The sequence below is a fragment of the Piliocolobus tephrosceles genome, chromosome 4 (genome assembly GCF_002776525.5).
Source record: "Piliocolobus tephrosceles isolate RC106 chromosome 4, ASM277652v3, whole genome shotgun sequence".
Classification (NCBI taxonomy): domain Eukaryota; kingdom Metazoa; phylum Chordata; class Mammalia; order Primates; family Cercopithecidae; genus Piliocolobus; species Piliocolobus tephrosceles.
In genome coordinates, this window is record NC_045437.1 from 13,887,168 (window position 1) to 13,898,439 (window position 11,272).

At 43.3% G+C, this 11,272-nt stretch overlaps 1 protein-coding gene across 1 annotated transcript in view; it reads left to right on the top strand.

Moving 5' to 3' along the window:
* TRIO (trio Rho guanine nucleotide exchange factor) overlaps window positions 1–11,272 on the top strand; it is a 365,512-nt gene that overhangs the window by 174,582 nt on the left and 179,658 nt on the right. The gene's annotated exons all lie outside the window — the stretch shown is intronic.

The window sequence follows — 11,272 nt, forward strand, 5'->3', positions numbered from 1 at the left end:
GGTGCACAGTAGGTGTAGATAGTGCAGTCCCTGGTGCACAGTAGGTGCATTATAATTAGTTATCTCGTTGATGAAAAGTAGACTTTTATGACTACTCATTTCTAAGCCGTTGACATCTCTTTTGTTTTAAAGAAACAAAAGTAAGTCCAGTTCCCCATTGATTTGCTTCCTTATGATAGAATAAGAGTTTTAAGGATTAAAGCTATGGGAGTAAAATATGACATAGCTTTAGGGATAAATAAGATATTAGACATGTCCTTGCCCCCAAATAGAGGGAAAGACAAGGGAATGGATGAGGTGTCACCTCTGGGGAGGAGGAATGCCGGAGAATGCAGGGCAGCCCATGGCCTCAGGAAGTTGGCTGGGAGCTGCCGTGATAAGCCTGCAGTAGAGCCACTCTCACTGTCTCAGGTGTCCGTCTCCCTGAGTGGCATGTGAAGGTGAGTGAGCTTTCTGCTGAATGGTCTGGGAATTTGGAGAGTCGCCCTGTGTTCCGATGAGAATGAGATTCTCTGTATGTCATTCACCGTCATTGTCATCATCCTTCACTTCACGTGAGTCTGGTAAGTTCAAAAGACACAGAATGGGCCAGGCGCGGTGGCTCACGCCTGTCATCCCAGCACTTTGGGAGGCCGAGATGGGCAGATCACTTGACACCAGGAGTTTGAGACCAACCTGGCCAACATGGCGAAACCCTGTCTGTATTAAAAATATAAAAATATAAACATATAAAAATCCCAGGTGAGGTAGCTCATGCCTGTAATCCCACACTTTGGGAGGCTGAGGGTGGTGGATCACCTGAGGTCAGGAGTTCGAGACCAGCCTGCCCAACATTGTGAAACCCCATCTCTACTAAAAATACAAACATTAGCCTGGTCTGATGGCACATGCCTATAATCCCAGCTATTTGGAAGGCTGAGGCAGGAGAATCGCTTGAACCTAGGAGGCGGAGGTTGCAGTGAGCCAAGATTGCACCATTGCACTCTAGCCTAGGTGACAGAGTGAGACTCCGTCTCAAAAAAAAAGCCTGGCATGCTGGCTCATGCTTGTAATCCCAGTTACTCAGGAGACTGAGGCAGGAGAATCACTTGAACCTGGGAGGCGGAGGTTGCAGTGAGCCAAGATCACGCCACTGCACTTAAGCCTGGGCGACAGAGCAAGACTCCATCTCAAAAAAAAAAAAAAAAAAAAAAGAAGACTCTGAATGGCCCTGTAATTTTAAATTTTCATACACCATGCTTTGATTCTAATGTTATGTTTTGAGTTCTCCGAAGGTTACATATACAAAGTGCTTCAGGAATGATCATTTTGTTATTATTTATGCTTAACAATGTTGTTTTAGTCCAAGAAGATAATTGCCGGAGAAAGAATACAGTGCAGGAAAGAAGAAGAGGGAGCCAGTGGTGAAGAGGGATTGAGAGGACAGACATTGTGGGAATGAAATCATGAATAATCGTGTTTTTGAATTGTCCAAAAACTTCTACAAACCATGAAATGTTGGCAGTTTAAATGTAGCTGTTGAAAGCTTCCCCACATCCCTTGTATCCTTTGGGTCGAGCGTAATTCCACATCTGTGGACTGATGCACTTCTCAAGAGAGGGTCTCATTAACTCACCCGAGGGAGCAGCAGCAGGGACACCCTTCCTTCCCCCCACACCCCGTTTCTCATGGCTCTTTTTTCTCTAACCTCATGCTTAGGTTAGAAAAGAGCACAAGGTAAGGAAGCCCTTGGGAATAGGCTGAATCTGGCCATCTAATTTGGCGCCAAATACTTAATATGCTTGAGTTTGAAAACGGCGAACACGTAGAAAGGTAATTATGATAATTATGAGGCCAATTTAAGCTAGCTTTCTTCCCCCTCTCAAACAGCATGTTGGCTTGGATGTCAGCAGGAGAAAGTGTTTTTTTGCAATACACATAATGCATACGTGGTCCTGTTAGCATTCCATAGAAAATACATACTGTTCATGAAGGTAATTATTTTTGTTGATGAATGATCTGGAATGGTTTGGACTTGTTATGTGAACAAGAAATTGCTCTGTAGGCTTTGACTTGTGAGGTAAAGAGTGAGGCTGATAAGATTAATCAGAGCAAATACTGTGACAATAGGATGTCAAAACCAAAACCGTGTTTCTGAAACTCAAGGAATTAATGACACATAGGGAAGTTTTTGCCATATTAAGTGTAGAGTAGGAGAGGCAAGTCAGGAATAAATGAAAGAAAAATAGTAGTACTTTAGAAGGACGTTACCAGCAGAAGATAAATTTGTAAACCGAAATCCGTAAGAACATAGTAAACCTATTAGAGACCCCACAGTGGTTTTCATTTGATTGCTTTGGGTGATGCAAAAGCACCTGTAAATACATTGAGAAAAAGGAAGAGCAAATTATTGAACAATAGGCGAGGCATGGAATGATTACAGTTTTATGCACGCCACCCCAGAAGAGGAAATGCTTGTCTGTTGAAAAGTATTTGAAGGAACAAGTATGTCTGTTAGTGGGCCCTGAGGAACCAAATGGGGGAGGATGACAGAGGGAGTTTGGTTTGTAAAACATGGTTAATTTTGAGTTTGTGGTTAATTTTTTTCCCCTCTTAATAAGCAGAGGCCAATTCATAACTTCTGTGTAGAAGGCATTTCAGATGGTAGTCGGGCATGGCAGGAGAGGTGGTTGAAGCTGCTGTGTGTAGCACACTTACCGTGCTTCCAGTTTAGAGCTGGGCGGGGAGTTGGGAAGACCTGCTGAGGACTCTCCCAGACGCACATGCTGGCTGCCTTTGCCATTGTTCACTTAAAAAGAAAATGGAAATTCTTTATCACATTTCCTAATGATCAAATAATATGCATCTCTCCATTGCCTTGTGTTTAGTATCAGAGTATCTCTCAGCAAAGGTTTGGTTGAATGAATGAATGAATAGCTGTGTTACTGCCACACACTGTTTTCTAGTTTAGAGTATGCTTTAGTTTTTTCTAAGAAGGTAACTTGTTTTTGCTTTGCCTGTTCAGATGGGTAGAAGTAGTCCAAAGGGGATACCATCAGACTTGTTTTTCTGCCTCGCCCGTTCGGCTGGCCTGGCTCTTCTTGGATTGTTGAGATTTAGTTACTCCAGCGTGTCAGGAGCAGTGAGTGGCCCCATAGGTTTGCTTTCCTGAAGCCAGATGAGTTCCCTAGAGGAAGCCCCTCAGCAGGGATGCCTTCTGCAGAGCCCCCATTTCCCCCATAGCTCTTCATGTGTGAGCGCCACCCCCTTGCAAGTGTCTCTTGGCAGGACCCTCCAGGGCCATGTTGGACCATTTTTAAAATAAAATTCTTAAAAAACTGATCAGGCAAACCTAGTCCACTCTAAATTCTTCCTGTCCAGAACTTTATTCTTTTTTTTCTCTTTCTAAAAATGCCTTAATTGAATGTGTGATGCTCTGAAAGTTTCAGGGATAAATATGTTGACAGAGTCCAAGTTCCTTTACTCAAGGAATTTATAATCTGATAAGAGTAGATTGTTTTTAGCAGATGGTTTCGTAGTCTAATAAATTTGACTGTGCCAGGCTCATCTGCAACACTCGGGTCTTTGGTTATTGTGGAGTGTAATTTGCTAAGGCGTAAATTTGAATCCTGCCTGTCAAGGTGCTATCAGGAGTGAGGGGTAAATAAAACTTGCCACCTCTTCTGTGGTGTCTGATTGCCTTACAGCGTATACATTTTGATGGGGCATATCTACATTTCAGTGATTTGTGCAAATTTGGGTGTTCCTCAGAGCTTTTTCTGAATTCTCAAACGTCAAGTGTCTAATGCATAAGGAAAAATGAAAGGTCCTACAGTAGAGGGGCAAGTAGCAGCTATCATATTGAGGGCTACTAGGTACATCTTCGTGGACAGGTGGAGTTTGAGCAGCTGTTTGAAGGATGAGGAGAAGGTTGGTAGATTGAGGAGTGGGCAGTGGGAATTCCAGCGAGAGTAGGACAGAAGAGGCAGGATCCATCCAAGGAGCAGCAGGTGCTTAATGTGGATGGGGAGGTATGAGATGGCGCTGGTGCCAGCAAGGTGACATGGGGCCAGGCACAGAAAACGTGGCCCCCACGACGAAGGTTTTGGGCCCCTGTTGAAGGAGCTCATGCTTACCTGCACCGAATGTCGTGCATGGTGCCAGGACTGTGTGTGACGTCTGAACAGCACCAAGCTCATCTTGGTGCTTTGTGGGTGCTCACTGCCGTGTATGTGTCTTTCCTGTCTCCATGCTCACAGCTGGCCTATTGAACTTTACCCATTTCACCTCATTGAGTTCAAAGCCCAAAGGACCCCCTATTCTGTGCCTTTTAACTTGATGCTGTAGGCAGTGGAGGGTGGATAGCAGGAGTGAACCTAAAGACCAGGAACCTGATTAGGTTCCCATGTGGACGCCTGATATGGTTTGGCTGCGACCCCGCCCAAATCTCATCTTGAATCGTAGCTCCCGTAATTCCCACGTGTCAGGGGAGGGACCCAGTGGGAGGTAATTGAATGATGGGGCGGGTCTTCCCCATACTGTTCTCGTGATAGTGAATAAATCTTGCAAAATCTGGTGGTTTTATAAAGGGGAGTTCCCCTACACAAGCTCTGTTGCCTGCTGCCACGTAAGATGTGCCTTTGCTTCTCCTTTGCCTTCTGCCGTGATTGTGAGGCTTCCCTAGCCATGCTGAACTGTGACTCCATTAAACATCTTTCCTTTGTAAATGACCTAGTCTCGGGTATGTCTTTATTAGCAGCATGAGAACAGACTAATACAACGCCCCTGCAAGTCATGGGCGAGTAAGTCTTGGAGAGTAAGAATGTGAGGACCACAGAGACAGCCATCAGCGTTTCATTCACTGGTGTTTCCCAAGTGTCTGGGAGAGCAGATGTCAGTATTGGTTGAATGACTGAATGAGTAGTTGAAGGAATTTAAGAAATTCCCCAATTTTGCTAATTAAAGATTCTTTGCTGTTAAAAGTTGCTTCATTTATTCTAAAATGGGGGAGGGTTGGTCTTGTATCTAGGAGATCTGCCTAAAGGAATGGAATTTTTGATATTGGGGAACTGGGGGTGTCCAAGGAAGGAAGTGATCATTTCAGTGCATGGGAATTTTGAAAGTGTGAGATCTCTTATGAGGATTTTGGTCATTTGAATGCAAAATGAGGGTCTTTTATGCTGAATTCCAGCTGAAGGAGGGAAGTTGGCATATGTCCAAGAGGCAAAGTGACACATCCCAGGTCTATAGAGAAGTCATTTCACAGATTTGTCTTGGGTCCCGGCCTATTCCTTCAGCCTGCAAAAGCCAGCTCTGCAGGAAACCTGACTCACAAGCTCTAGGTTTAGCATCGCCTACACTAGACCTAGCTTTTAAGTGGAGTTTGAGTTCCTGAACTCCCTTGTCATCTGCTCGTTGAGTCAGGAGGGAGTTTTCTGATTACACTCGTCAGAATCATATAGCCCTAGCTGTTTAACACTTGCCTCTGTTTACACTCCCACACTCGCAGTTTCGATTGTGTCTCTTGATTAGAATGGCTACAGGGTTGCCATCTTCTCTGAGTTCTCTGCTAGAATTAGAGAGTGCTGAGTAGAGGCACAGACTTGATTTTGGATTGGGAACCACTGGGCGCAGGTAGAGGCCGCCTGCTGATCTTCCTGGTGGGTCTGGAACCAGCTCCTAATTACCTTCTGCAGTAGTGAGCACAGAGGAGAGGGGACCGGAATCCAGCCATCACTGGAACCACAGCCGGGAAGGAGCTGCAGATTTCACAGTGAGAGGACAAAGGCTGGGGAAAGGGCTGGCTCCCTCCCACACACCCCTCACCCAAAACATTTTCACTGTCAGTCCGTGGTGAATGCTAGACCTCAAAAGTTCCCACTCTTTCCCTGGTCCCCGAAGCCCACAGGTGTGTGTTGAATTCTGTGTCTGTTTCATTTCACTTTTAAAAGTTGTCACACACACAATAGAATTTGGAGCTGGAGCCCACTCATTTTCCAGGTAATAAAAGCGAGCCTTGGAAAAGTCGAGTGGCTGGGCAGAAGCGCCGAGAACCTCTTGGTGTTTTTACTGTGTCACCGCTCCGTGTCTGAGGAGGATGCTTACCTTGTGGAGCAAAGCAAAAAGTAAAATCAACATGATACTGAAGAAAGAATCTTCGAGTGGTGGTTTTAGTCACAGGGAAGGGGCTTTCCTAAAAGCTTCAATTGCCCGTGACTATGAAGCAAAACAGCCACTTAAGGAGAGAGAGAGAGAGAGAGAGATTTAGTCCTTTAGGAGGGAATGAATGGAAAGGGAAAAGGTGAGGAGGGAAAAGGAGCTCCAGTGACCACTCTCCAGCCCCACTCAGCTGCCTCAGGCCTCCCTTTCCCCTCTGCATGGCAATTAGACAGCTGGGGGTGAATGATGCATTCTGGGGTCTTCCTGAGCTTGGCCTCCATGGGAAAGGGAAAAATAAGACCGGTGATTTCATGAGTAAAATACGCCAAAGCACTAGAAAAGAAAGTGTAAGCTAGACTAACACAGGATGAGTATGTGAATTCCAGTAATTTAAACTCAGTTCTTTTGTGATTTTTACTTTGTAAGTACATTTCATTAATAGCATAACATTGACTATCCTTACAGCACTTGCAAACACCAGCCTTTAATAAAAATTAACATTATCTACATGAAAATCTTCTTTTATGGCCACCTACTTACGTTTAACTGATCTGAAATGATGTTGCTTAGTCAACGAGTCATCTTTTGTTGTATCTCACTGAAATGCCATTGATTTGATAGTCAAGAAAGCTCAAAATGCAATGTGTTCATTTCTCTCTCAGTTTCCCCAGCGATTTAAATAAAAGACAGTGATTGAGCTGTGAGTAACTAAAATAAATGGAACCAGGTTGGTAATTTGGCTTTATAGAGAATGTGGGCTGGCAGGGAGTAAATCTGTATTTTGCAACTGGAAAAAAATCTGACTTTGTATAAAAAAGAACAAATTCAGAGTATTTTAGATTTACATTTGCTTTTCATTTGTTTTATGTATTATTTAAATCGATTGTAGAATCAGAGGAGCTTATTTTCATGTTTGCTTGCATAAGCTGTGACTTAGAAGGGGTTCTCATTAATTTGACTTAAAACACACTAATTCATTATGTATTGTCTCTTGGCTGGACTGGGTAGATAAAGGCCTGTAATTTGCTTATCTTTGTATGTTTTAAATGGAAAGATTTCACAAGTGTGTCTTTAAAATGTTACTTAGACCCGGTATATTGACTCGGGATCACTTGGTAATCTGAGTAATCTCCCCACCGTGGCTGCAGTTGACAGATGATTGTCCGTTTTCTCTGCGTGCTCTTTGGATCCAGAATTACCTGTAAAAACAGACTAGCTTATGTTCTTGGTTGCTTTATGTCAGACGTATTATGTAGTTTTTCAAGTAGCAATTCTAGAGATGGAACTCTAGTTTTAGAAATGTTCTAAAGGTTTTCAGACAGTATTTACAAACTGAAGTGGAATGTAGTGCGCTTGGAGTTGAGAAGACCTCTATTTGAATATCTTTTCTTGGGCAGGTTACTTACCCGAGCCTCAGTTTCTTACTTAATAGAAATAATGATAAAAGTCTGCTCTCTTTTTATTTGTAGCCTTTATTTGTGATTCAGAATTCAGAATTTCTCAAAGATTAGAAAAGTAACACAGTGTATAATACTAACACTTCAAGTGGCATGTGGACAGCCCCCCATAATCAAATGCGTGGCTATTTCTATAGCTGAATGTTCAAGGACTTGCACTTATTAAGGACTCAGTAAAGACTATAAGTACCCTCAGGTTAGGTTTTATTGACAGATGAATTTTTAGAACCAAGTTTTGAAACAATATTTGGAATTTCAGAGCTTTCTGTGGTTGAGATCATGGACCTGTATTGCCCCCCCAAGCAGAGTATAGAACAGCCATTCAATAAATGGAGCTGATGACAATGACACGATGCATGACGATGACAGAGAACTATTCTAGGAAGTATTTGCAACAAACACCTCTGCATTTTAAAGGAAAAATATCATTTACGTTGGTTTTCACATTGTATGTCGTTGTGAGGTGGGCTTTGAAGTACTCTCCTATTTGATGAGGGTTTAGTATGTGTTTCTTAGTCTGTGTTGCTATAAAGGAATACCTGAGGCTGGGTCATTTCTAAAGAAAACAGGTTTATTTGGCTCACGGTTCTGCAGGCTGTACAAGAAGCATGGCACCAGCATGTGCTTCTGGGGAGGCCTCAGGCTGCTTCCACTCAGCGTGGAACGCAAAGGGGAGCCAGAGCTGCATGTGCAGAACACATGGAGAGAGAGAAGCAAGAGAAAGAGGAGGGAGGTGGTGGGCTCTTTTCAACAATGAGCTCTTGCAGGAACTAAGAGTTAGAACTCACTCCCTCCGCTGAGGTGGCACCAGGCCACTGATGAGGGATCCGCCCCCATGACCGGAACACCTCCCACTAGACCCCACTTCTGACGCTGGATATCATATTGCAGTGTGGGGCTTGGTGGGGCCAAACAAACCATAGCAGAGAGAAAGAGAGAAATTTTTAAACAAAATTTTAAATAGTAATTACTTAGAAATGGGAATCCATAAATACTCTACAAGTCCACAAATAGTGAGTATGAGATAGTAGGGACCTACTACAGAAAATGATTTTACAGATAGGTTATACAGGATGGCCAGAACTCTGCAGCGGGACTCAGGGGAAGCATTGCCTGTGGCCGGTTCCTGTTACATCTAATCAAGGATTGGTAACTGTTTGCAGATTTACCCTAACTCAGTTTTGCTAAGCGTTGTGACAGCATCATTTCCTGAGAGGTTACTTACCCAATAGCCTGAACCGTTCTGCAACAAAAGTGGAGGAGCTCTTTCCTTTCTCATCTCACCTGTATGTCAGGGCAAAGGCAGTGTAGACAGGAAGATGAGCCCTGAGGCAGGCATCCTGGCTTCTAGTGCACACTCGGGCTTATAAAGTCATGGAGGGCCCTGCCTGTGTCTTCGTCTGTAAGAGGATAGGGGTTGTCCCTCCCCTGGTTCACTGTGAGGATGGATGGCTCACCACACGCACAGCCTTAGGTCAGGGGCCGCTTCCACGCAGGTGCTCAGATGGCGAGATGATTGCTAGTCCAGTGACCACCATCACACCACCATCACGTTCAGTCTTGCAGTTAGGGCCTTGGTTTCCTTTTCATTACAAACAGGGAGTTAAGCTAAACATTCTGAACAGCTTTCCGCCTTCTGACATTCGACTTAGGTGCTGAGCGACGGTAGCTGTTTCAAGTGTGGGTGGTCCACTTTGGAACAGCCATGACCCTGGGACTGTCATTTTGTCCATTAGAGGGCACTGGTGTACTGAGGAATGAGCCCACACCACAGCCTCTAAACAGAGAGGAAGGTGGTGGTGGTCTCCAGCTTTGCTCTTCTGCTTCTGTGCAGAGTAGCCATGGGAAGGGATCAGCTTTTGTCTTTCTCATCTGGAAAGGAAGCAGCAAGCCCCAGGCCAACCTTATTGGCAATGGAGTTGAGGCCACAGAGTAAATAGATGACAGCACTGTGTGGGAAGGGAATGGAGGTACAGCTGGCTGGACTGGGTAGATAAAGGCCTGTAATTTGCTTATCTTTGTATGTTTTAAATAGAAAGATGTCACAAGCGTGTCTTTAAAATGTTACTTAGACCAGATATATTGACTCAGGATCACTTGGTAATCTGAGTCATCTACCCATACGTAGAATCAACAGCCTCATGGGGAGTTTGGTTTTGAATATTAGCTGGCTTTCATAGCTGTCTGCAATTATTTTAATAAAGTGGAAATTATTATTGGAATTTATACATATTCCTTTGATTTATTTTCATGTTTATTGGAAATACAGTTTCACCTGGTATTTATATATCTGTCCGAAGGAATCACTGATAAAAGAAAAATACCCATTATAATCCTAAGTGGTTGGTTTATAGCAGCTTTTATTTCCAACTTAAAACTTCCTAAAATACTTGGAAACAGATTTCTTTCTTTTTTTTATTTTTGTTGTTATTGTTGTTGTTGAGACGGAGTTTCGCTCTTGTCGCCCAGGCTGGAGTGCAATGGCACAATCTCGGCTCACTGCAACCTCTGCCTCCCAGGTTCAAGCGATTCTCCTGCCTCAGCCTCCCAAGTAACTGGGATTACAGGTGTGCACCACCACGCCTGGCTAATTTTGTATTTTTAGTAGAGACAGGGTTTCACCATGTTGGCCAGGCTGGTCTCAAACTCCTGACCTCAGGTGATCCATCCACATCAGCCTCCCAAAGTGCTGGGATTATAGGTGTGAGCCACTGTGCCTGGCCAAAAACAAATTTCTATTAATTTTAAAATACTGTATTTTGCTTCCTCTAGCCCTTTCTACTAAATAATGTTTATCTTTTAATTTTTGAAATTGTGCCCTTATTTCAAGTCTCTATGCACTTTCCAGTAATCATCAGGTTTGCTGCTTACTGGTGACCTAATTTTTCTGTTTACATAAGTTGAGTAATATACAGAATATACTATATCGTTTTTAAAAAGTCTCCTTAACCCTCCTGCAGATCTTACAGGCAGGTGAACTGTAGCAAAGGTGTCACTTATGTACCTCTACATTCTTTTCAAGTTAGAAATATTTGATACTTCTCTTTTGCATGGGTTGGCCTCATGCCCAGAAGCACATTCCATTAAATGTATCCATTCTCAAGGCTGAGAGGTCCCGAAGTTGTCCTTGAGACGTTTCTTTAGCAGTGGAACGGACCTGTGTTTTATAACATAATAGACTGTGGGACAAACAACTCAGCAGCTCTTTGTCTGCCTCGAAATCAGGTGGCGAGTGCAGCAATACCTTACAGCACTCTTCTTTTAATCCCAAGAAAAAAAATGTACTAAATACATGAGTTAAAATAATATACTCAACACACTAGTTAGAGTAATGCGCTCAATCCACGAGTGAAAGTGCGCCCTGGTACGCTAGTTAAAACAATGCGCTCAATACACGAGTTAAAGTAATGAAAGTAATGTGCACCCCATATGTTAAAACAATGTGTTAGTTAAAACAATGCACTAATTAAAACAATGAGCTCAATATGCTGATTAAAACAATGTGCTCAATACACTAGTTAAAACAATGCGCTCAATACTCTAGTTAAAACAATGTGCTCAATACACTAGTTAATGCGCTCAATACACAAGTTAAAACAATGAGCTGAATACACAAGTTAAAGTAATGCGCACTCAATGCGCTAGTTAAAACAGTGCACCCATTGTGCTAGTTAAAA